General features: G+C 38.9%; 1 long non-coding RNA gene across 1 annotated transcript; it reads left to right on the top strand.

Annotated features, from left to right (window-relative positions):
- Positions 1-12,041: 12,041 nt before the first annotated feature.
- Positions 12,042-21,442, top strand: LOC146766233 (uncharacterized). Its single transcript, XR_014958106.1, has 2 exons — positions 12,042-19,841; positions 19,965-21,442. It is a non-coding gene; the product is annotated as an uncharacterized LOC146766233 (long non-coding RNA).
- The last annotated feature ends 2,649 nt before the right edge of the window (positions 21,443-24,091 follow it).

Raw genomic sequence — 24,091 nt, 5'->3', positions numbered from 1 at the left:
AACAACTAAAGACACTGGCTCAGAGTTGGCTCACTTAATCCCTTTTTGGCAGGACTGGCTCTCCAGTGACATTTCAATCACCCTGGAGAACTGAAAAGCTAAAGATCTGGGATGGTGCACTCATCCAGATGAAAATCAATACTGAAGTCAATGAAACTGGATCAGGACATAATTTGTGCAAATCAGTAGTATCACCACAGAACTTATTGGGATTGCTGCCGTGGCTGGTCTTAATTAACCCTTTACTTTAAATAATGTTTGAATATGATTACTTGCTGGCATGTTCATACAGAAACAGTACTGGTTTGTACCCTTCATCCACAAATAAACTCACTGAACAGACAAAGCTGTCTTAGGGAAAGATAATTAAAAAAAAAGGTTAAAAACCCCTGTACTTTGCCAACACACGATTGGGTTGAAAAGTAGTGAGGGGGTTTGGGTTTGAACTACAAGGACTGAGCATGATGAACAGAGGGTCAGAGGAACATTTACTTTGAGTGGGTTAATACAGAATTACTTATTGCATCTTTGTCACGGTGGGATCAGATCCTCTCATACAGACAAGAATTTATGCTGGCTTTTTAAGTGGCTTTAGAGAATTAAGGACTCAGTTCCAATTAATGAAATTTGCAGAAAGATGTGGTTTATATCCTTTTTTTTTCTGTTGGTTCTCTAGCATAGCATAGAAACCGACTGTGGGTGAAAATTATCTTCTGCTGGGTGTTAAGATTTGCAAAGGCCTTTCTGAAGTGTCTGCAACCAAAGTATCATCTTTAATCTAAACATAATACCCTGTGAGTTCTGCCAGGAATCTACTACACAACTATTTTCCCTTTTATTTTTCCATCCCTCTGATCTTCTGCCTGTCCAGTTTATATAACTTCTACACTTCACTGCAGGAATTAACCTTTATGGTATGTCTATACATTACCCAGAAAAAAGGAGAGTTAATCTCAGTGGGGGCCTCTGGACAGAATTATCCTGCAAGGGAGAATTTAATCTGCAACATGTCTGACCTTGTTGTTTTCAATGCTTCTCTGCATCCAGAGGAAAACTAATAACAAAGAGAAACAGACTCAGTTGTCATAGAGGAGATGTGAATACTTAAATAGCTGCCTGCTCTCTTTCATATTTTTAAGACTTAAAGGTTCATGTTTTTTTTCCTGCCTCTGTTAAATGAAAACATCTTTACTTGATATTCATCATTCTACAATGGCCATTTTATCACCTAGACAACATGAATAAAAGTTATTATTCTTTCTCATTAGTCACTCAGTCAGGGAAAAGAGAAAAATTGAGCATTTTACAACATTTTACTTTTCTGACATTGTAGAGTAAATGACACTCCTAAATGATGGCCAGTCAAACCTACAGAATCTATTAGTAACTTGATAATAAGTGTGAAGGGATGCTGGGACCCAAAGGAGTCTTAAAGTGGCATTTATCAGGCATGTCACATCATTGCTAGTGGTAATAAAAGCATTTTTGTTTTATGTTGCAGCGTCTATAGAGGATAATATTTTTTGTGCTATAGCCAAAAGTGATATTGCTACATTCATCACACTCTTTGATATGAAATAGCCTAAAAGCACTGGAAATTGGCTGTCATTATTTGTTTCTTCCTTTTTTTTTTCCCTAATCAAGGAGCCTTCTCCAGTGATGAGAAAAGTTTTCTTTCTCTTCAACATGGACACACAACAACTGTAACATTTCTCCATTAGAAATTTGTTTCTAACAAATTTCTCCCTTTGTTTCTAACATCGTCTTAAACTTTTAGTGTCATCTGAAGAAGAACATTTATGATTAACTCATTTCATTTTCACTTTGTCTTTCCTTATGACAATAAGGTTCAGTGTGTTAGGTTTGCTGTTACAGCTGCTCCTGGCAAAACCTTCACTGCTGCTGGGAAAAGTCTGTGAGTTTGGGGACTGCAAGTTGGTGACTTTGAATGTTGGCTTCCAAGTGCTAAAAATCAGAAAGTAATCGGTTGCCTGTAAAACTGATAAAATTATTTGGTTTTTCCTCTTTTTTTTGATATTTTAAACAAGATCATTTAAACAAGGGCAGGTCACCAGGTGCAATTAGGAAGGTCCCTGTGCTACAGTCCTGGTGTAGAGACCCCTGGTGAAGAGATTTCTGGTGTACACTGCTTATATTGCTGAAAATAGTTTTCCCTGCTGCCACATAGCTACTGATGATAGAAACTAAACTCTTCAGGGGGCTGTTCCTGAGTTATGTAAATTTTTTTTCAGGCCTGATAGACACAATGAGACCAAGTTTAGTGTAGCCTTGGCTGGTGGCACTGTGGGAAATTAATGCTGTGTTGAGAACTCAGGGCATGACTGTGATAGACTCTGTTCTTCCTGAAAAAGAAAACAGTGATAGCAGTAACTACATGTTAAAAATAATAATAAAAAAAAAACCACTACAACCAAACAAATTCCACAGAAACATCTAGAAGGGTCTTCTTTTCATTTTCCTTCCTTGGTGGTGAAAAAAAAAATCCATCAGTTATGCTGGATTGATGGGCCAACCAGTCATGACCTTGTGCTTTGTATTCCCCTTTACAGCTGCTGCAAATTTGCATGAGAAACTTGTGATATTTCCTATGGAATTATAAGGCTGGGATAGACAAATGCACCACAGAAGCTTGTTTAATAGCAGAGAGGAAACATCACATTCATCATATTGAATTCTTTCCCTGTGATATTCATCATTTGCATGTAAAAATGCCATCTGATTTTCTCCCTCATAAAGCCAGTGTGATGTTTTCCTGTTTTCCTGTTGTTATTTTGGTATGGATTTAAATCTGTCACTTTTAAAAACTTACATTTTTTAAGTCCCACTGCACTCTGGAAATAGGAAAAAAATGGGATTTTGAAGGACTGGGGAAGTTAAAATTCTCTTTGTGGAGCATGCTTGTGCAGAACAGTAGATTTTATAATTACTCAAGTCTGTTCTGGTGTTGGGGTTGCTCTTTGGAGCTAAATTCTGCCCTGACCATTTCTTTCAGACTACAGGATTTGTCATATTGACTGGGTCTGTTAAGATCTGGCATGTCTTATTAACACCCTTCAGCAAAGCAGCCCACTCTTTGTGTGAAACACAGAGTCAGGCAAGGCTGTCAGAACAGCCAGAGCCACCTTTGCACTTCTTAGGGGCACGATGGTGCCAATGCTGTGAATAGCTCCCAGCACTTCCCTCACATTAATCTTACTCTGTCTTTGTAATGTGCTGACATATCAGCTGACTCCACGGGACATTCAGGCCAGTCAGAGTATGATTCCATGACAGCTTAGTTCAGGTTTTTAGAAGTTCATGTAGCCAGACAATAATAAAAGGCATAACATGCAGGAATGTGGAAAAGCACCACAAATGCAGAAATGCTGTACCTTTAGTGCAGATCCACATTTAGAATGGATGAACAGCTTATTCTGCCTTTTCCCTTGCTTTTTCTGTAATTATTGCTCATTTTTGTGCAGCAATTAAGGACTGGCAGATGAAGCAGACTTCACTTTGAGTGAAATATTATCACTTGAGAGTATGGTGCTAAGGAATGCCCCCAAGCATATAAACATATCAGCATATATACATATAAACATATGAACATATAGACTAATTTGTAAATAAGACTAATTATTGAACTCAGGAACTCTCTGGGTGAAGCTGTTCAGCCTTTCAGAAGGTATGACATGCCTCAAACCACAGGTTGAAATACCCATCTGTTTAACAACCTGCAGACCACAGTGAGAAATCACAGAGTCACAGAACAGTTTAGGTTGGAAGGGACTTTTAGAGGCCATCTAGTCCAACTCCCTGCAATGAGCAGGGGCGTCTTCAACCAGCTCAGGTTCCTCAGAGCCCCATCCAACCTGACCTTAAAGTCCACCACACCCATGCTAGCACTTCACCACCCTCACTGTAAAAAATTTGCTTTATATCTAGTCTGAATCCACCCTCTTTTGTTTAAAACTGATACCTTATCCTATTGCTACAAGCCCCATTAAAAGTCTGCCCCAATCTTTCATATAAGCCCCCTTTAAGCATGGAAAGGCTTCAATAAGGTTTCCTAGGAGTGTTCTCCAGGCTAAACAACTCCAAACTCTCTCAGCCTTTCCTCATAGAAAGTGTGCTCCAACTCTCTGATCATTTTATGAGTAAACTCATATCACCCTGCACAGGCTTGATTTCTTCTCTGCTCCTTTTCCCCAACAGCATTTCTTTCTGAAGCTATTTCTGGCAGAAATCAGTTTGGTTGGCCTTAGGGTGACTCTTGTGGGTGCTGCTTTCTGCCACTGGCAGCTTTCCTAAGCATTCCTTACCCCTTATTCTGGTAGTATTTGCTGATTTATTTCTTTAAGGATAATGCATACACTAGCAGACAGTTCTGTAATAATCATGTCTCAGCAGTTGTCTTTGGCCACCAGTAATGAGAAGAAAGGGATGAGCTTGAAAAAATGCTCTAATTAGTTCCTGCAGATCAGAGTACTTCTCAGCTGAAATAAGCCATGTGTCTTCCCAGAGCTAATGTCACTGCACTTAGAAGTGAGGGTTTCTGGAGGAAAGAAATTGCAGAATGTTTTAATGGACAAACCAAAATAATTTTGTTATGCAAAACAAACAAACTGCAGTACACCGAGGTGAGAAAGTTCAGGGTTTATATCTGAAAATCTCAAAATCAAATATGCTTGTATTTATGTATTTATATTATGTATTTATAGCTCATATTTAGTTTGCTGTGATCTGTGCTCTTTGGCTGTTTTCAAACTGGGTTTCTTAAGCTGTTTGGAAGAATTTTCCTTTTGTTTATTTAATCTTCAATTTCTTTCTTGCTGGTTTCAAACATCACTCCCTCTCACTGGATTTGAACTAAGTGAAATGACCCACTCTTTCTTTCATTAGTAGTTTCCTGCAAATCTTGGCATGTTTGCAAAGGATCCATGAATTTATTGTGCAAGCAACTGCGAGCAAAGACAATTTTTCTATGTGAGCACAGTGAAATTTCACCAGGAGCAAGCCACAGATGTCTTTCCCTGAGACAGCTTGCCATTTGTTATAGGAAACAGTTTGAAGCTTCTGAAATTCAATTCTTTCAGGAGCAGCTGCCTCAGTCCCCTGTGCACGCTGTGGTGAGTAAGGCAGGTGTGTGTGCATTGCTCATCCCCTGCACACCCTTGTGGCAAGCACATTTCTCTCCCTCTCAAGATTCTTCATAGAGGTGCACAGAGAGAAGTGAAAGAGAAAACAATTTCTATTTCTGCTCCTTGTTTTTCCTATGTGGAATGTGTTTGGAGAATGGTTTACCTGGGTTGAGTGCTTGGATTGGATTCTGGTGAGGATTGTTTGAGCCTGGTGGCCAATCCAACCCACCTGGGCTGGACTCTCAGAGAGGGTCACGAGTTGGGTTAGAATTAGAGACAGAGAAAGTAGTATGTAGTTTTAGTATCCTCCTTTTATATAGTATATTAATGTATTTTAGCAGAGTTATAATAAATAAATCATTCAGCCTTCTGAATTGAGTCAGGCATGATCATTTCTTCCCATTGGGTTCACCTACATTTACAATACACCCTCATCTCCTGTGCCCTCACTTTAATTCACCTGCCCATGCCCTCTTTAGACAGAGGGGAAGCACAACAGTGGCTTTTTCCTGCCCAGCTCTTCCTTGGCATACATTTACCACTTTCCTTCAGGCTGTTTCCCCTCCCTGTTACCATAAGAGTGAGTTGTCAGTCACACAAGGATCATCTATGCCAAAACATTGGCACTTGGCAGAAAACAATACCTGAGAAGGAGTAATCTCTCTCTTCTCTAAACTCTTGCTGGGAAAGGCTTTTTCTGATATTTGGTTGAATGTTTTGCTGTTTCTGTTTAGTCTGGTTGAGATTGGCTTTTAAAGTTTGGACATAGCATCTTTTTTTTCATCCAGGAAGGTGGAGACTCTCTGGATTTGAACAAATACCTGAATTCTAAAATTCTCCCTTTTTTTTGTGAAACTTGACATAAGGATTGATATCCTAAACAGTTTAGCTCACATAGAATTAAAGCTGGAAGATTAAAATGAGTATCTCTAAAGTCCTTAATTTTTACTGGATGTTTATAACTACAAGCCAGAATTTCCTAACAAAATGGGAATGAAGGATACCAGCTACAGCTTACCAATTTATACTGATAGAACATCACTGTATTTATTGTCCAACTTTACAGAGAGCATTCAGTTCACTTGATAGAGAATAGAGCTGGATGCACTGTGTTCTGTTGAAGTTATGAGTGTTAAAATATACATCCTTAAACAGAAAACTAGTGAATGTTTTTGCATGTTCACCAGTTTGCTGCAGTCTTGTATTACTTGTGAAACATATGTGATGGCATTTCTGGGACAATCCTGCATTCAGAAAACTTGGCATTTCCTTCTTCTTGAAGAGGCACATCTACTGCTGACATTACCAATGATGCATAAACCAGCAATGATAAATTAGACATTACATTTCCCAGTCTAACTCTGAATGATTGTTTTGAGAGACACCTCAATTTCTTCAGCTGTTCCTCTAGCATCTTTGTATTTGTGTGTACAGTCTGTGTGTGTGTAGCTCCAAATCAAAGCTGATGAAGGTAGGAGGAATATAGAAAGATGGAAGAGTAATGTTTACAGGAAAGGAGCTGAGAAAAGGAGATTTTCACTTATCTGGACAGGTGGATTGCTGTGGATGGCAATATTTGATGGAAGACCCATGCAAATGTCAGGCAGGAAAGCAATACATTCTGACAGCTATCAGAAATCTAACAGAAAGATGCCTCTGAAAAGTAAAGTAAAGATCTACAGCAGCAAACACCTTCAGTGCTTTCTGTGGAGTGGAGATGTGGCAGGTACGACAGAGTAGAAATTGGATGCTTTGGTACAACATTTCTAAAATCTTTCTGGAAATGGAAACCAAGGAAGGAAATTGTTAAGCAGGCTTTTTGCAGATCTGCCACCCAGATATTTGAGACAGACAGAAAAAAAAAAAGATACAATTTCTAGTGAATTTATTGCTTTTCTATATTACTCAAAGCTTGAATAAGCAAGTTGTCAACTGTAGCTCACAGGGACAGTGAAGAAAAATGGAAGACAAGGCTATGACAGGTTGGGGTGTTGGGACTGAATACAGAAAGGGAGAACATCTGTGAGCTGAATTTGAACAGATTCCAGGCAGCTGAGATGCAAACATGTCACCTCCCAGTCTCTTTGCACAAAGGAACTTACATGGTCAAAAATCATCTGGTCACAAAGAAAAGTGAATACTGCAGAAGGGTTTGAAGAGGTTCAGGGTTGTGACCTTTCTACTTGGGAAGAGTGAAACAGGTGCAATAACTCAAATAACCACTGTTCCTACTGCTGCAGTCATTCTTGTATGAAAAATAAATCAAGATTTGTGCTTATCTTTCTGGATAACAGTTTATATTCTAGTTGGAAGGGGTCTGTAAATTAATCATGCTCCTAAGACCTTATGTCCTTGTTTAGCCCCTTCTCCTAGGTATGAAAGAGATGATGTGAAGCAGTCCCTGCAGCTTGCAGAGGAGCAGAGCTTGCTTTCCCAAGTGTAGGAAGAGGGCAGTGTTTCTTTCAGTTCTTTCAGTTCTAAGCTTGCCTTTTCAAGGAGAAAGGGGCACTATAAGTGAAATACTAAGATGCTGATTTGGAGGAGGATTTTTATCCCAAGTAGAGATCCTTCAGATGGGATAAGCCAGAAATTCTCAGTCTTGCCCACGCAGGGAAATATCAGAACCACAGATTTCAGATTTAAGAAAGGAAGCATGTATCTATCTTAGGTGTGTTACCTGGCACATAATTTTTTGTATCTACATAAATTTCTGGTCGCTTTGTGGGCAAATTTGGCATCCACCCATCTGACTAACCTTTCCAAAACTCTTACCTACAGGAGCAGCCAGGAGGATAATTATTTAGAGCAGCGCTTTGCATCAATTCTTTTCAGCTTAGCCATGAATGGGTATTGTGTAGATGCTAAGATATAGGTTATACCCTGCTACTGGGTTGTATCAGGTTTAAATTACTCAGGGATATAGCCTCAAAGCCTGTGAGTGTTTGAAAAACTGATTCTTAGTGTTATGTTCCATCTCAGTTTCCACCACTAGACATCCAGTATTTGGTAATATGAATCTCAAAACCTAAATATCCTTTTTTTCTCATTAACCCTTGAAGCTCATCTCTTTTTGAAGTCTAGTTTCTGGCTAGATTTTTGTTAGGTGAGCTAGCATGTTATTTATATCACTTTATCCTGCTCCCCTGTCCATCTAAATCATCCCTGACTTAAATATCACACATAAATAGTGTATTTTTATAGCATGAAACAGGAATGACTGCTATCTGGCCAAGTGAAACTGAAATAAAACCCCACAGTTTGTGCTAATAGCTTCAGAGTGTGTCCTGAGGGCTGGTAAGCCACTGCCGTTCTATTGATTTCAAGATATTGCATACAAGTTCTTAAAATGTGTTATTAAATAGGATTTTCTCCTGCTATTTGCCATGAGTAGAATGTGAAACACCCCCCAAAATGCTGTGGTAGAAGGAAAGCTGAAGAGGCAGGTGAAGCCACTTTACTACTGATGATGCCACCTTCCTCCAACAGAGCTGGCTTTGTTTGAAGCCACAACAGCTCACAGGTGAACCTCTCAATTTTATTGCATGCCAAGTTCATCCTCCTTTGACTCTTTATTGAGAATTTTAATCCTGCAATTTAATGGAAATGAATTTCAGCCACTGCCTTTTGCATTGCTTTCTAATAGCTGTAAAATTGCCCAGGTTCTTTGGAAATTGCCCAAGAAGCATGAACTACAACAAACCTTGGGAAAATATTGTTATATATTCCAGATGCTCTTAGGAGTGTTTCCAACAGCCTTCAGTGATAAAGGCTGGAAGTTTTCCAAAGCTGGTAAATGCATCTAATTCCCTCCAGGTCCAATAGCTACGACAACCTCCCTTGGAGCCTTCAGCCGGAAGCACACTGTACTTTTGTTGGGTAGCTCAGACTTTCCTTTAGCAGATCATCGGAATGTAATCATGTTAGCAGTGAATTTTACATTAAAGCAATCCCAAAAATACTACCAATCACTTTAAGTTTATGAACCACATCTCTCAGAAATGAACCTGAGTAACAGGAATTGTGTGAGAGTCAGATAATCCTTCCAGCTGCAGAGAGCTCTTTTAGCAATTGTTTTAAGATGTTATTGTGGGATGAAAGCACTGCTTTAGCTGTCCAACAGTTATAAATGGGGTTTTTTCTTACACAGCAGTTCTTTTTCTGGCAGTCACCTGATCAACTGTGTATTTTAATCTGATACTGTAATGGTCTACCTCAGTTCTTCTCTTACTGTTTTTCAGCCCAGAGACATTTTATATCATTTATTTGCATTCCCTATTACTTCCCTGTTATGCATTTCCCATTATGATGATCTCTGTTGTTTTGAATGGTACTTGATCTTAAAAATACTGCAATTATTTTAGCCACATGAATTTCAGCCTTGATGCAGTGCAGGATTGCTATTTTGTCTAATAGCAGGTTTTCTATGTTAAATCTTTTCCTCTGACCTGGGCCACAGAGGACTCAAACATAATAACTGGAGAATGTTTGGAAATGAGCCTGTGACTGGCTGTATCCAAGCTGTAAGAGCTCACCAAGTCCACCTGCCCAGTCAAAGCATGGCTGGGGACAGTCATATCAACTCTAACAGCTAAATCCAATTGGAATGGCTGTAGGGAAAACCAAGAGCAAATATCTGTTCAGCTCCAGAGCCCAGCTAAGCTGTAGCTGCCAATCTTGAGTCTTTTTTCACTGGATGGGACAACCTAGGCAGACACAGGTTTGTGTATGGACAAGTCCAAAGCAGTCAGTAAAGGCTTCCACAGTCTTCTGAGGGATTAAGTTTGGATTTCACGTGCACCTAGACCTTCCAGCTCTTTATTTGATCCTGAATGAAATGTTTTCCTTTTCTTTGCAGGGACAGCAAAACATTTTATGAAAGTTTGCTAAACTCATTCATTTTCTAAGTCAGTGCATTAAGTGAACCAATCTCAGGTTATGCAACAGAACAAACAGAAAGCAAGTGAGTCCAATGGCCACCCACTCATCCCCACCATGGTGACATCTACATCCCTGTGATAGGTGACAAACTGGGGCAGTGGCCTCTTGGTAAGACAGAACCCATCCTGCTGTGTAGGGCACAGTCCCGTGGTTTATATTGATGGTTCAGAAACCTGAACATCCATGGATACAAACATTCAAATCTGTAATCCACAAGGGATCTTTTCTAAGTCATGGATTGAGATCAGTTTCTTCTAAAGAATTTCATCTCTGTGGTCCTACATGAGATTGTGGAGAGGTTTTTTACTCCAGACCCTGTTCTTGCAGAAATTTCAGAACAATAAGATGACCTGGCTCTAGTCTCATACAGATGCATTTTTAATCTCTCCTTTGTAGGAGAACTCTAAAAGTCACTAAATGTTAGAAAATCAATGATGAAGAAAGATATTTCAGCAAAACTTTTAAGAGATTTTTTACTTTCACCTGCTTCCAATAACTCATTGGTGCATGGATTATTAGACTTCAAAGCTGTATTCTCTGCTTGTGATTTAGGTTTTAAATATGGCCAGGCTTCAAAATGGAGTGTTAGACTGCACTAACAATGTTCTTCATCACACAAACTCTACATTTTGTGTGTAAAACTGTATTTTCTTGCAATTTTTCTTCAGTGTTTGTGGTGACTGTAATGTCACCATCTGTTCAAGAAGAAATAGCTCAGATGTGTCAGAGACATTAATGCCATGTAATGTTCCAAAATTTCACATTATGATAAATCTATTTGTTTTCATTTAATATATGTCTACACTAGTTATTGTTTGTAGTCAGAATGCCCAGCTATAGGAGTTATAAGTGAGAAACTCGAGACTGATTGAACACTTGAGGTGCAATCCTCCAGGGAAGTTGAAAGCAGATTTTCTGATTTTCTTCTGACTTCAGTTTGCAATGTTTCTGAAATTAGCTCTAAAAATTACCTGCTTATTTTGGGCCTCTTTAATAAAACCCTCCCATTCAGAACACACATTGCCCTAGCTGATCATGTTGTGCTCACTCTAGACCTGCATTTCAGCTGTAGCAATCATCAGCCTCAATGGTTTAGTGAGCAGGATGCTTTTATTTTATCCTTGTCTGAGAAAGTCTGCCAAAGACAGGATTATACCATGTGTAATATTTGCCAGTAATCACCTCACTAGAGGCTCATAGATTGTCATTCTCCTTCAAGAAGCAGTTTGAATTTAAGTTTTAAATTTGATTTACCAAAATGGCCAAGCACTGGATAAATAAAGGTTTTACTAAACTAGCTAGGAAATAAATCTGCTTAATCTCACTCTAACATGAACCAGCCATTAAGTTTGTAAATGCAGTAATTTTCCTTTGGGCAACCAAACCAGTTTCTGGGAGTGCTATCTGAGTAGGAATGGATGTACCCTGATATATTGAAATAGTGCCTCAGTTTGTGTCTACATCAGCTTCAGCAGCTGCTCAGCATAAGGAACCTGACACATGCTTCAGGACCAGACATTATTTGAAGAAATAGTTATGTTTAGAACAATTTGTCTCACTTTGAAGAAGAATCAGTGCAATAGAAATATTCATTCTTTCTACCTGGGCAAGAGGGTTGGCACGTCCCTGGTGAAAGGCAGCAGGTGAGATTCATACAGCTTGTACAGTTTGGAGGTCAGGAGTTCTCCTGAGACACTGCATCACGGAAGATTGTGTCAGTTCAGCACTTCCTTTATTAAAACAAATAAACAAAGGAAAAAACATAATAACAATGCTAATAAAGTGCAAATCTCTGCAAGCTGTGGTATGTAAAGTTCAAGCTTAAATCTAAAGCATGCTTCAGCAGTTTACATTAAATGCAATATTTCAAACTCAGATACTTTAGTATTGCTACAACATGAAAGTAGCAGATAATAATCTTCAAAATCCCTAAGGCTGCTTTTTGGTGTTTTTTTTTTTTTTTTTTTTTTTTTTTTTTTTGAGCAATTTCAACCAGGACCTTAATCAGTACAAGAAAATGGGTAAGAAAGGCTTTAGGCATGTATGAAACAACCCAAAAAACATAGTGACAAATCTCCTACAATGGACAGAATCAGATGATACAGGCAGCCCTGTCAAAATCCTATTTTGTACTGACTTAAATGAGTCTCTGGGTGTGTGAACTCAAGCATGTGAAGAAGAGAGAAAACATTTCTAGAGGAGTTTAGTTTGTTCATGACCTGTTGAGTTTGTTGTCTTAGCTCACTTTGGCATAAGATACTCACAGCTGTCTCAGGTACAAAGTATCAGGTGCTAAAAAAACATGGAGAAATTATAGAGAAGGCGAGACCAGAGGTCAGACCCCACCTTTTAAAATAGATTTGTCTCCTCTCGTGCTGTCAGTCATCTCTCTAGTGGTGCTTGGTACCTAAAACCAGCAGGACTGCAGAAAAATATAATGGTGTGAACCAATTGCTCCCTTATGCAAAAAGGGGGAAAACAGTGTTTGACCCCCTTGAGCTGACTGGCGTGTGTCTGGAAGTGTGAGATTTAATTAAACAGATGGTAGCATACATTACCGCTTTAGAAATGTGATTAATCATTATAAATGTTCTAGGTCCTTTAAAAGAATGACTAGAGCATCTGGCTATGCACACTGAAACAGTGAACACCCACCTGACAGGAATCCATCTCCATAAGGTAGATGATACTTGTGTTTATGTTAATTATTTGGAATCTTTATGCTTCAGTTGAACGAATGAGTTCTGGCACATTCTTTTAAATGAGGTAGATTCATTCTGATGTTAGACTGAATTTAGATTCTACCTACTGGTGAATTTTAGCATCAACAAAATAGCACGAAGTAAAAAATCCAACCTTAACCCAGCAGTTTTCAAAGATCCTGAAGTTGAAATTTGATCTAGAATTTCAGGCTCATTTCTAAATAGCTCTCATGTCACACACACGTGATCTAGCTTTATCAGAAGTCAGTGATCAGAATTGCTGCCTGTCTGAAGTTCTCTCATGTTCATATATGTGGTTCTGTCACTCCTAACCACGGTCCAGGTATCTTAAGAGTTATTCCACATGCAGGGTCTTGGCAAGTGCCTGTCACCTTGCATGTTTCTCTGAGGAGGCAGCATGAACACAGGGAGAGCTTGGCTGGTGCTGGTCATCTCCTTCTGGGTGCTTTTGGTAAGAAGCCTGGAGATTTATTTGCTTCAAATAGATATTATATTTTTTAGTCTTCTATATTTATCCACATTCTGTCATTTAGTTCCATCTGCTGTACATGGGAAAATGGAGTCTTTATTTTAGAATACAAACTGCTGTCAGCTTGAGGCTCTCTGAGACTGGCAGTGTTTAGAGTTGCACAGGATCCTTGTTTTCAGTCTGTTCTCTGTTTTCAGCCTAGAATCATGCATTCTAAGATTCTATTCTATGAATCTTTGCCTCTTAATTAATTTTTGTTCTCCAGTTGCACATTGCTGGCTGATATCCTGAATCGTGCAGGAGGTGTTTGGAGCCTTGCAGGGTGGGGAGATGCCCATGCAATTCTCTGGGATTCCTCTTCCTGGGAATATTTTAATAATGCTCAGAGAAATAAGAGATGAGACAAGCCTGAGACTGAATTACAGCCATCAGGTCAGAGTCAGTGTTCTGAAACAAGCAATGTAGGCTTAGTTGCCAACCTATATTGGTTTTCATTTGCTAAAAATCCCAACAAGAGCCAAAGGTACTCCAACAAGCCAGTTTGCTGTTCCTCTTGCTCAGCAAATCGATGGATTAATACTCCCTATAATTTCCATATGACTCTGAAAGGCTTACAGAAATAAACTTGCAGTGGAGGATCACCTTGCAGTTTCCTTGCAACATTTCTAAATGCCATCTGCTCGTAGCTGGGAGCTGGGTGTTATGGTAACCTGAGTGCTCAGACTTCAGCTAATTGCAGAATACATGCCCATGCTCAGGGAGCACAGATGCACGTGGGTGCATAACTCTGGCACGAGGATGGCACAGGGAAAATCCAGAATATGAGAAACCTTTGGATGGATCTCTCTTGCAACACTGGTGTGGCTGGAAGCAAGGAGGTTGTCTCCTGCACAACCCCAGGAGGGTTACTTGAGTTCTACCACGTGCCCAAAGGCCAGGTAACAAATTGTCTGCTTTCTTTCACAGTGTGGATTGAACATTTTGGGGAAAGATAAGGGCAGGGTGAAGCCTCTGTGCTGAAATTTTATTTTTCATATTAACTTTGAGATGCCTTGTGTGTGATTCAATGTGAAAGTACCACAAGTTCATTCCATCTGTACAAAGAAAAACTCATGATCACTGTGGCTATGAAGTGAATTTGAATCATCCTGCACACAACTCTGTGTGCCTTTACTGAATTTCTAAGATTATTCTTCAGAGAAAGTAATTTGGCATAGGTACACAGCATTTTTCCAAATGCCTTGTGCTTTTAAGTGTCTTTCTGCATATGGCCCCATAAATAATAAAACAGTTTCCAAAAGCTGGACAAGTACACAGCCTCAATTCCCCATAGTTGACTCTTGTATTAACCAGTATCCTGCTCCTGTTTCCCTGCTTTGTGCATCCATTAATTATGGATCAATTATTCAATTCTTTAGGAACTCAGGTGAGCGCTGGGCTGCTGAGTTGTGAAATTAAAGCAATGCCACAACGAACAGGAAAGAATATACATTGACTTCAGAGCCATCTTCCTTCTGTACTGATATTTCTGGGACAAAAGTGGTTTTCTTCAGTCAATAATTAAGGCAATTGGTGTGGTTGTGCTTTTCCTCACACTGCTTCCAACTCTTCCAGCATATTATTTATCAAGATCTGCTTTCTGAGTGACAATCTTTCCCCATTTTTTAATGGCACAATCAAAATCTGAGAGCCAAATACCTACTATCACTGTAGGCACAATTCACTCTGCTCTGAATGTTTCCTAAATGAAGCACAGCACAATTACCAAAAGAACAACTGCTTTACAAAGTGGATCTTGTGCTTCAGTAAAATGCAGACACAAGGATCAGCTCAAGGAATAGAGCATTAATTTTCTATTTGACATGCTGGAAAAGGTGTCAGTCCAAACTGAGAGGAGTGGCTTCTCAGCTTCTGGGAGCAGGAGGAGCAGCACTCTCCATCACATTGCTCATTTTGCAGTCACCCTCCTTCCTATGATTGCACTTTGATTTCTCCAAGATGTAACTGGTTAAATGAGTTTACCTTTGGGGAGTGAAATTTCTGGTGACAAATCTTTTGCTAGTAAAAATTGTTTGCTTTTGAAAAATGATCTCCCGTGTTAGAATCTGAATAAATTTGAAACAAAATATTTACACAAAATCGAACTATGCTAACAAATGAAGATAATGGCCTGTTTTTCACTGCCTTACCCTTTGTTCAGTCATCTACATCAATCAAGTTAATCAATTAAGCAAATTACAGGAAAGATCTAACACTTTATAGCTTTTTTTTTTTTTTTTTTTTTTTTTTGCATGGAGAATAAAGGGAAATTAAGCTGATATTGCTTTCAAATATCTGTTCTTCTGCTAAAGTGCCAGGTCTTTATAGAGTGCTGTATTCAATGCACAGTCTCCCTGGTAATAACTGCTGTATTGTAATTTATCTTCAACAATGCAGCAGGGAGTCAGCTCTCTGTACAGAGTGAGGAACGTCTGTGCTGCTGAGAACCAACCTGCTGCTCTCAGAATTGTTTAAAACCTCAGGACAAGGGCTGCAAACCAGTTTGAGCAAAGATTTCCTTCAGTTCTTTCCTTTCCACAACCAAAATGGTTCTTCTGTGCTGTGTGACAAAAGTTGATCACACCACTAACCTGAGGCTGCTTTGGGTATCTCAGAAAAACACTGCTGAGAACAATCATTTTTGGGACCCCTGCCTTCCTTTCTTATTAGTGAAAAAATATTTAGGGCCTCTAGTTCATTTGTGAAACCAAAGCTGGATATGGGATTATGCATAGTTGAAAAAAACCCTCTTTACCCTCTAATCTTCCAGATGGACACATTTTGTTGTTTGATTTCCAGAGAAGTTATCATGACCTCCTGTGATGGGAAATATCTTCTGTCATATGGTCTGTGAAGGTGGGAAATATATAAAACAAAAGCTTAAAGTGTTTATTTTTACATTTTTTTAAAGTTGTAGCATTAAAATTGGGAAGAAATCTTACTTCAGGGTAGTCACATAGCAATGTTTTTTGGATCATGCAAGCAGCCTACAAAAATGGGCTGTTTAGCCTGAGCTTGTTCACCTCCATGATACTTCCAGAAGTTCTTCCTGAGCAGGAAGCAATAGTGCATTCCAGGAATTCAGACAAACTTTTTAGTTGTGTGACTGACACTGAGTTACAACATAGAGAATTTTTCTAAATTAAAATCATTAACCTTTGAAAAAAGCTGTGTTGAAAGTTACTTTGTCAGTTTAGAAATGAAAGGGTAAAGCTTCCCTTAGTCTATTTTGAAAGCTGCAGCCTACACATATTTGCAAGTTTTTCCCAGAAAATACTGCTCAGGTGTAATAGCTGCCAGAGGATGGTGAGACAGTGCACTGCTCTGGTGTTAGTCATTCATTGACAAACTGCCTGTTTTTGCCACTAGATTTATACAGCCATTTAAAGAGAGAAAATTCAGGAGCTGTAGACTAAACTGGAGCAGCATAATGTGCTATTTCTCCATCTAATGGAAATGTCGGCTTCCGTGGTCACTCTTCTGTCTGCCCATGAAATTCTGTGCCTTGAAAGGCAGGCCTATGTTTTATATAGGACAAATCTAATTAAAAAGGCTTTTTTTCTCCTTCTAAGGGAACATTTTTTTGAGGTCCTTTATTAGCTGTCTATACAAGGTTCAACCCCACTCTCAAGGCCAGACTTGTCCACCCTCATTGAAGGTTGGCTCCCTCAAGAAGGATCTCAGCTTTATTCATTCTCATGGTCTGTCTGGAAGGAACACCAGTAAACTCAAGTCCAGCCTCCTTCAGGTTTCAAACCTGAGATAAACACAGACATCTTCAACTTTCCTGTGCTGGGATCATAACAATCCCATGGAGGAGTTTGCCCAAATCCGCTCTCAGACCAGAACTCGCCTTGCAGCACAGACACAACAGGATCACTTACAGAAGTTGGTTTGTGCAGGTCTCCCAGGGTCTGCAAGCTTACAAGAGGTACATCTCTGGACCTCAGTTCAGCAGTCCTTTTAATGGGGGCAGTCATATCAGCTTCAAAAAGCACCTTGAGCAATTTAGATAAGGCATTTAGCAAGCAGTGCTCTCAATAGACTCTGACAGCCAAACGGGGATAACACTTCCCACTGCTAGAAATTAAAGGAGAGATTTCCTTTTCTCATGAGGAGTTGGAATAGTGTTAGCAAACACATTTCCTGATGGCTTTTTCCTTTCTGTCTAACTTCAGAATACCTCACTCTGGGGACTGTATCCATTCCTGAATTGCTCCTGGTTGCCTTCCCCTGCTGCTGCCTGCTCTGTCAGCAGTCTGGGATGCAGCCCGTGACATTTTTCACTCCTTGTCTCAGAGGCACACGGTGCTGAGTCCTGCCCAGATGCTCCTGCAGGCCTTTCTGTGAAGCCTGAGAATAGAGCTGTTCAACTGAGTGATACTCATAGCAAGAGAGGCAGTCTTGAGAAGGAAAATCAGGCTAAAAGCAGCCTTGCCTCAGACATTGAAGAACAGTTGAAGAAGAATTTGATTTCAGTTTAAAGGGCACTTCTTTGCCAGTTATGAAGTGCAGTGTGTGGTAATAAGAGATGATTATGCCACACAATAGCCTGAATATAGTCACTGAAGCATGTTGAAATTAAAGGAGATTTCTCTATATAAGGCATGATGTCATGCTTACAGCCAGCAATGAAACAAGCAACTCATTACATACCCAAACCAAGCAAATATTTAAGGCTGCAGGTAGTACATAAGTAAGAAAACCAAAGCCAGACTAAGGACCCAAAGGCTGAGTGCATTTCCTACTTTATTTATTAGACCAGACTAGAAGAAACTAGAAATAAATAGAAATAATGCTCTGAGCATCCTGCCAATTATTCCAAACTACAAACCCAAAATGCAATATGAACAGCTCTCTGCTTCTAGCAAAGCACAATACTCACTCAGATATTCCTACCCCTCCTTTCCAACCAGCACTTTAATTCATTTCTCTTTCTCCCAGTGCCAGGACAAGTAAATGAATATTGCAAGCACTGCTGGTAGATGCAATAGCAAAGCATTCTTTTCCTCATTTTTTCAATGAAAAATAGGGAATGTTGCAGAAAGGGCAATGAAAACATGATACAGTGTCCTTTTTTAGCATCAGGCTTGTATTTTACTAGGCCTTTGTTCCGTGTTCTGAGTTTTCTTGAGACTTCCTTTTCTCTTCTTTTCTCTGCTTAGCTACTTGGTAATATTTTGACCTAAGAACTTCTTCTCTGCTCTCTTCTACCTTTTAACTCACTACAGCTTGAGAGGATGAGTAGCAATATCACTTTTAGCAGGAGAAAAGTATCTGAAAACTGCTGAGGTTCTTGCTGTTTAACCACCACCACATCTTTCTCTCCTTTAATCTCACTGGAGGTTAACAGTATGTGATATATTATCCTGGATGAATAAACTTCTTAACATTATAAGAATCAATTTTACAGGTATTGCCATTATTTAAATATAAACCAAGAAAACTTTTTCCCAGACCCATAAGAGCAGATCTGTGTTATAATAGCTGTGAAACCATAGATGAAAACCTATCACCCTGGAAATCTCTGGCAGAGCTACTTAGAGGACCAGTACCTATATTTTCAAACAAATCAAGTGCCTGAACCCCTTTGAAAAGCTCAAATCAGTCACAGGCAATGTCACTGCAGCATACAGATGGTTTGGGTGGTCTTGTGACTCTACAGATGTGAATCTGAATTTACAGATGTGACCCCATGGCAGTGAGGGCAGAATTTAGCCAAGGACTGCTGAAAGAATTTGAGAGATTCAGATGCCCATACATTTGATTTCTCCTTCCACCCCTACTACAAATATTTCCCATTCATGCCTGATCTGACTGCCCACAACTGGGTGTAAGGCTGCAGACATACATTTTCTTCTGGAGCATCTGTGCTGCTTAAAAGGTTCTGCCCACAGCCCACACCCATCTGTCTCCCCTCCCTTTTACTCTGTCTCTGGTTTCTAAAGTCACCTGATTCCCCCAAGCCTTCCAGATGTCTATCCAAATCTCAGATATTACCAAGAACCACTGAAGGCTGGGCCACAAAGTAGGAAACGAGGAATTTTTTTCACTGAAAGGGAAAAACAATATTTTCCCTTTTCTAATTAAGGAGAATGAACAGAAAGGATAAGAGGTACTTTATTCAGCCTGAAATCCAGGAGAAAAGGTGGATTTCTCCTTGCCTTCACTTTGTTGTTTTCTTAATTTATTTTTTTTTTTTTTGTATAGCAGAAAATTCAGCATGGTGAATGTCCATTGTTTTTTAGATCTGCTCTGAGTTGTGCTGCAGAGGACCTACCCCTTCTCTAGGGGATGCACACAGTCCCCACCCTCTCCCCATGTCCAGTGTGCACCCCTCAGGTTTTGGTGCAGTGTAAGCTCTGAGCTGCAACTCAATGTAGACAATTTTTGCTGTTTCATTTCAGGAGACCTGCTCACTTGATACGCAAATAAACCTGAAGGTGACTACACCAGATGAAATATTAATAACAACTCTTCCTTTGCATTTCCACCATACCTTAGGTGATTCTTTGCATCCATACAAAGCAGGTAAGTGCCTTTCCGAGCTGCAGAAGATGATGCTTCTTCTTTCTGGTCCCTCATGTGTCCCTGCTGCAGCTCTGCAGCCCTGGCTGGCTGCTCCAATAATTTTGGTTTCTGTGTGTGCTTCAGGCTCCTGCAAACCACATGATGGATTCCCTGAAACCTCTCTCTGGTAAGCTTCAGTTGCTCTTTTGATCAGGAACAACATTCCTGATCCCAAAATGGACATTTGGCAAAGGTAGTGCCCTTTCAAAGGACCTTGCAGCAGAGATTGAGAATAAACAGCTGCTTTCACTCACAGGGAAAATGAAAGTCTTTGCTTAATCAAAAGGTGTTGTATGGATTGTTTAATATTATTAAAATTGTCTTTTAAGTGTAATTAAGATAATCTTTGATACACATCTTGCTTTTTGTGTTTTATGAAAAGGCTGAAAAGTGCTTCAGCATTTCTAGATTTTTCCTTCCCATTGTTTGAGTTGCAACAAACATTGATGTGTTACACACAAGTGCCTTTGTTTGGATGTAAAAGCTTATTTGAAGTGGCATCAAGACTTTCTTTAAATGCCCTGGCCAACAAAAAGGAAAAAAAAAAGGTTTATGCTTGTGGCTTCTAAAATTCCACACTCAGTGCCCTTTACTATTGCAATCCCATGCTCTTGAGATTGCTTCCAGATATATTGTCAGATTTAGAAGTGAGTAAAGGTGAACTTTATTGAATAAGTTCATTATAATGATATTTCATAGGTTTGGGCTTGAGATTGATGAATTGTAAATTTATACTTCAAGACAAAAAGAACATGATCATATAAATTGTCTTATTGAAATTAACAGGGCTGTTCTTTGAAGAAAAATGCCACTCAGCAGAACACTTCAATGTATGCATAGCTCTAAGCATATGTTTAAGTTCAAATGAAGTCAATCTTTTGGTTTTAAGAGAGCTTGACTGTGCTTAGGTTCCTTAAAACATTTATATTAAAATATAGGGTGGCTGCTGCAGTAGCCTTGGGGTGTCATTAATGATTTAAAAACAGTAATCCTTCTGAGCACTCATGAACATTAGGTAAGAGAACTACTATTAGTTGGCAACAAGGTTAAAGCCTTAAAAACTCTGTCATCTGATATGTTTATTAAACTTTCATATGCATTTTGCAGATGCAAAGAAGAGCATTTAACTGCACACCAGTTGCTGAAGACTGGTGCCTGCTTTCAAGTGTAGTAAATAAAAAGTTGCCGGAGTGCAGTTCAAGAATTGTAGTAAGGAAAGGATTTGCTATTGCTAATATTTCTGCCTACATATTGAGAAAAAAAAAGTATTGTGGATTTGCTTTGAAAATAATTTTCCTTGGGTTATTTTGGAATATCCTTTCCCTCACAGACTAACAGTACTTTGTGGAAGAATGGGAAGGAACTCTCTGTGGTTGCACTTCTCTGTAGTGGCACAGCACAATGTGATGAAGGAGCATTGCTGACACAGCAGCCACTCCAATGCATCTCCCTTACAGCAAAACCTGCTCTGTATGAGGGTAGTTTGAAGGCAAAAGTTCATTTATTATATTTCTGTAACAAAGACACCTGATGTCTTAATAAAGAGACCAATACAAAATGAACAGGAACATTCTACATTATTAAACAAGGGTATTGAGGCTGAATGTATTTTTTGCTCTATACACGTAGGGCACTGTATATACAATGGAAACTTTTGAAGTAAGCCTTCCAAATCTGAATCTCAAGGTCCTTATCATAGGTAATCTATCAAGAAACACAAAACAAACAGCACTGTTAATCCCCTGCTTCTGAAGTGTCTCTGCAGGTTACTTGGCAGCACAAAGCAATCACATGCTCCACAGAGCATCCTTTTCCTCATTGAGAGAAAATCAGCCTGTAATTTTTTTATGCCCTTTAAATTCCAAGTTAATTTTTACATTAACCTCCCAGTTTTTCCATATCCACAGCCACCCCTCTCTCCAAAACTGAAGGAAAGCACTACTACATTGGTGTCTGGTGTTCACACCTTAAATCAGCCCCAAACCTACTGACTTCCTTTAGCAAGGAGTTCCATTCACATCAGAGAGGTGAATGGCAGGTTATAGCAAAGGTATAAACTTTATCTAAAGTATAAAGTATATATATAAACTTTATCTAAAGTAAGAATGATGAAGGACAGAGCAGCAGTGATGATGATTGATCAAGTCTAACCCCTTTATATTTGAGCAAACCTCCTGATCATCATTTTACATGACTGAGATCAGTCATGGTTCTGCAAATGACCAGGTCCACCCAAATTACCATGGAGAGGGTGAGCAGATAACCTCAGAGCCCTCAGTGGCCATTTCTCACCTGTAGCATGAACTCTGTCTATAGCACTTTGTTCTGTTGTCTTGGAAAACACCATTCCCATTTGCACAAATGAGTTGATAATATGACTTCTTTTAAAGTTCTCTTCCACATAAATGCACAGAATTGTGGATTCATATCACCAGGTTTTGTGCTAGACCCTAAGTGGTGCAATTCAGAAGAAATTCAATACTGCCTCTTTTTTAAAGCCAGGCACTGGTGCATTTTCATGCATTGAAAATAACAAAAGTCCTTATCTGGCTGTGGGTATTGAGAACTAGTACAATGGGTAAATGTTGATTAAATTACAGATACACTGCACTGGGCAGTGCTTTAATATTTTTTTTTCATATATTCCCCAAAGAGATGCATATTTTAATTTATAAGCTCTGGAGAAATAAAAAAGAAGACAGTAGTAACATAACCAATAGGATGTAGAGAAATATCAGAGGCCTCTTTCAAACATTTTCAGGCTTTTGTACAGCAAAGCTATGAAGGACTCAGAAATGTAAAATATCAGAAAAGCAAGTTTTTAACATTGTTGTTCTGCTCTAGTGAATGGCCATAAATATGATATTTATAAAGTTTTGTGTTTGTCACTCAAGGACCCTGTGTAAAACCTTTTAAGTTCATTATTAGAAATATGTTTTGTTCCTTTTCCAAATTCCAGCCTGTGCTCTGGATGTCAAAATGCATATTTTTCTAACAGCACTGACAATAAAGATGAAGATTCAATGCCAAATTAGGGCCTAATCAATGCCTCAATACCTTGAGATTTTAATGCACCTGTGTTGCTATTGGACATGAAATGAGTGCACAGAATCTTGGTAAGTTCAAAAGAGAAAAGGACCCAGTTTTATGCAGACATCTGGTATTTATACAATTCTAAGGGTGACTGTGGATTGGAGGATGGAATTACCACCTCTCAAACCACACTGTTCTAAAGATCAATCAACCATTTCTCTCCACCTACAGAGAAATATGTAAACTATTCTATTTACACATGAAATTTATGTAAACATTACATATATGTAAAATGTAAACATTTTCAGAAGGTTAAAGAAGTTTTATGAGAACTTTAATATTTTCAAAAGAACTATAAAAGAAAACTTAAAACTTTTAAAAATCAGGGTAACACACCTGCCCAAGACTAAAACTTATTTAACAACTTTTAGGATGCCAATACAAAGGAGGCAAGTTACATTCCCCTCTTACCTCTGACTTGGCTCTCAGGAGCTGAGAAGAATCAAAATAATTTCTGTCATAATACTCAGCAGGATAAGGTGAGTTTTGACATAGGGCACAAGAAAAGGTGCTGTTCTTACAGGTTCTTTTCCAGCTGGAACCACAGTTTGAGTTTTAACGGGAATTCTTTTTTTCTCATACACAAAATTCTCTCTGAGATGGAGTGAGCTGGGAGAAAGTTGTCCTCTGGATATTCATTAATTTCAAACAGAAAAACAGAACATAGAGCTAGTCCACCCATAGCTGACCAGTGAACAGGCAGGCTAGAATTAATTAATTCTATTAAAATTAAATTGTGCTATGCAAAAATAAGGCAAGTGTGATCAAGCCATGTGGCTTTTACATGCTTGCTGCTATCCAAGTTCAGAGCTGTTGTGGTCTAAATAATTTTCCAACAGAAAGATGTAGTTATTTGTTTTGGAAGATCACCTCACTTAATATTTGGCACTTTACTTTTTAACAAATTATTAGAATAATATTTGGGAATCAATCTTTTTCTTTTTTTCAAAAATTAAAACTTACAGAAATAATATAAGGTTGGCCTGTGAGTCATCTGAGCATTCTTATAAATTTCTTTTGTTTGCAGTTCTTCCTTGAATTAAAAATAAAGTTATGGGGAGTGGAAATTTCTTCTGACAGTTGGTATTTAGAGCAGAATTTCTGTAGCTGCAGCTTAG

This window comes from Lonchura striata, chromosome 12 (assembly GCF_050655825.1).
Source record: "Lonchura striata isolate lonStrDom1 chromosome 12, ASM5065582v1, whole genome shotgun sequence".
Taxonomy (NCBI): domain Eukaryota; kingdom Metazoa; phylum Chordata; class Aves; order Passeriformes; family Estrildidae; genus Lonchura; species Lonchura striata.
Note: the sequence above shows the minus strand (reverse complement) of the source record. Positions and strands in the feature narration are given on the sequence as shown.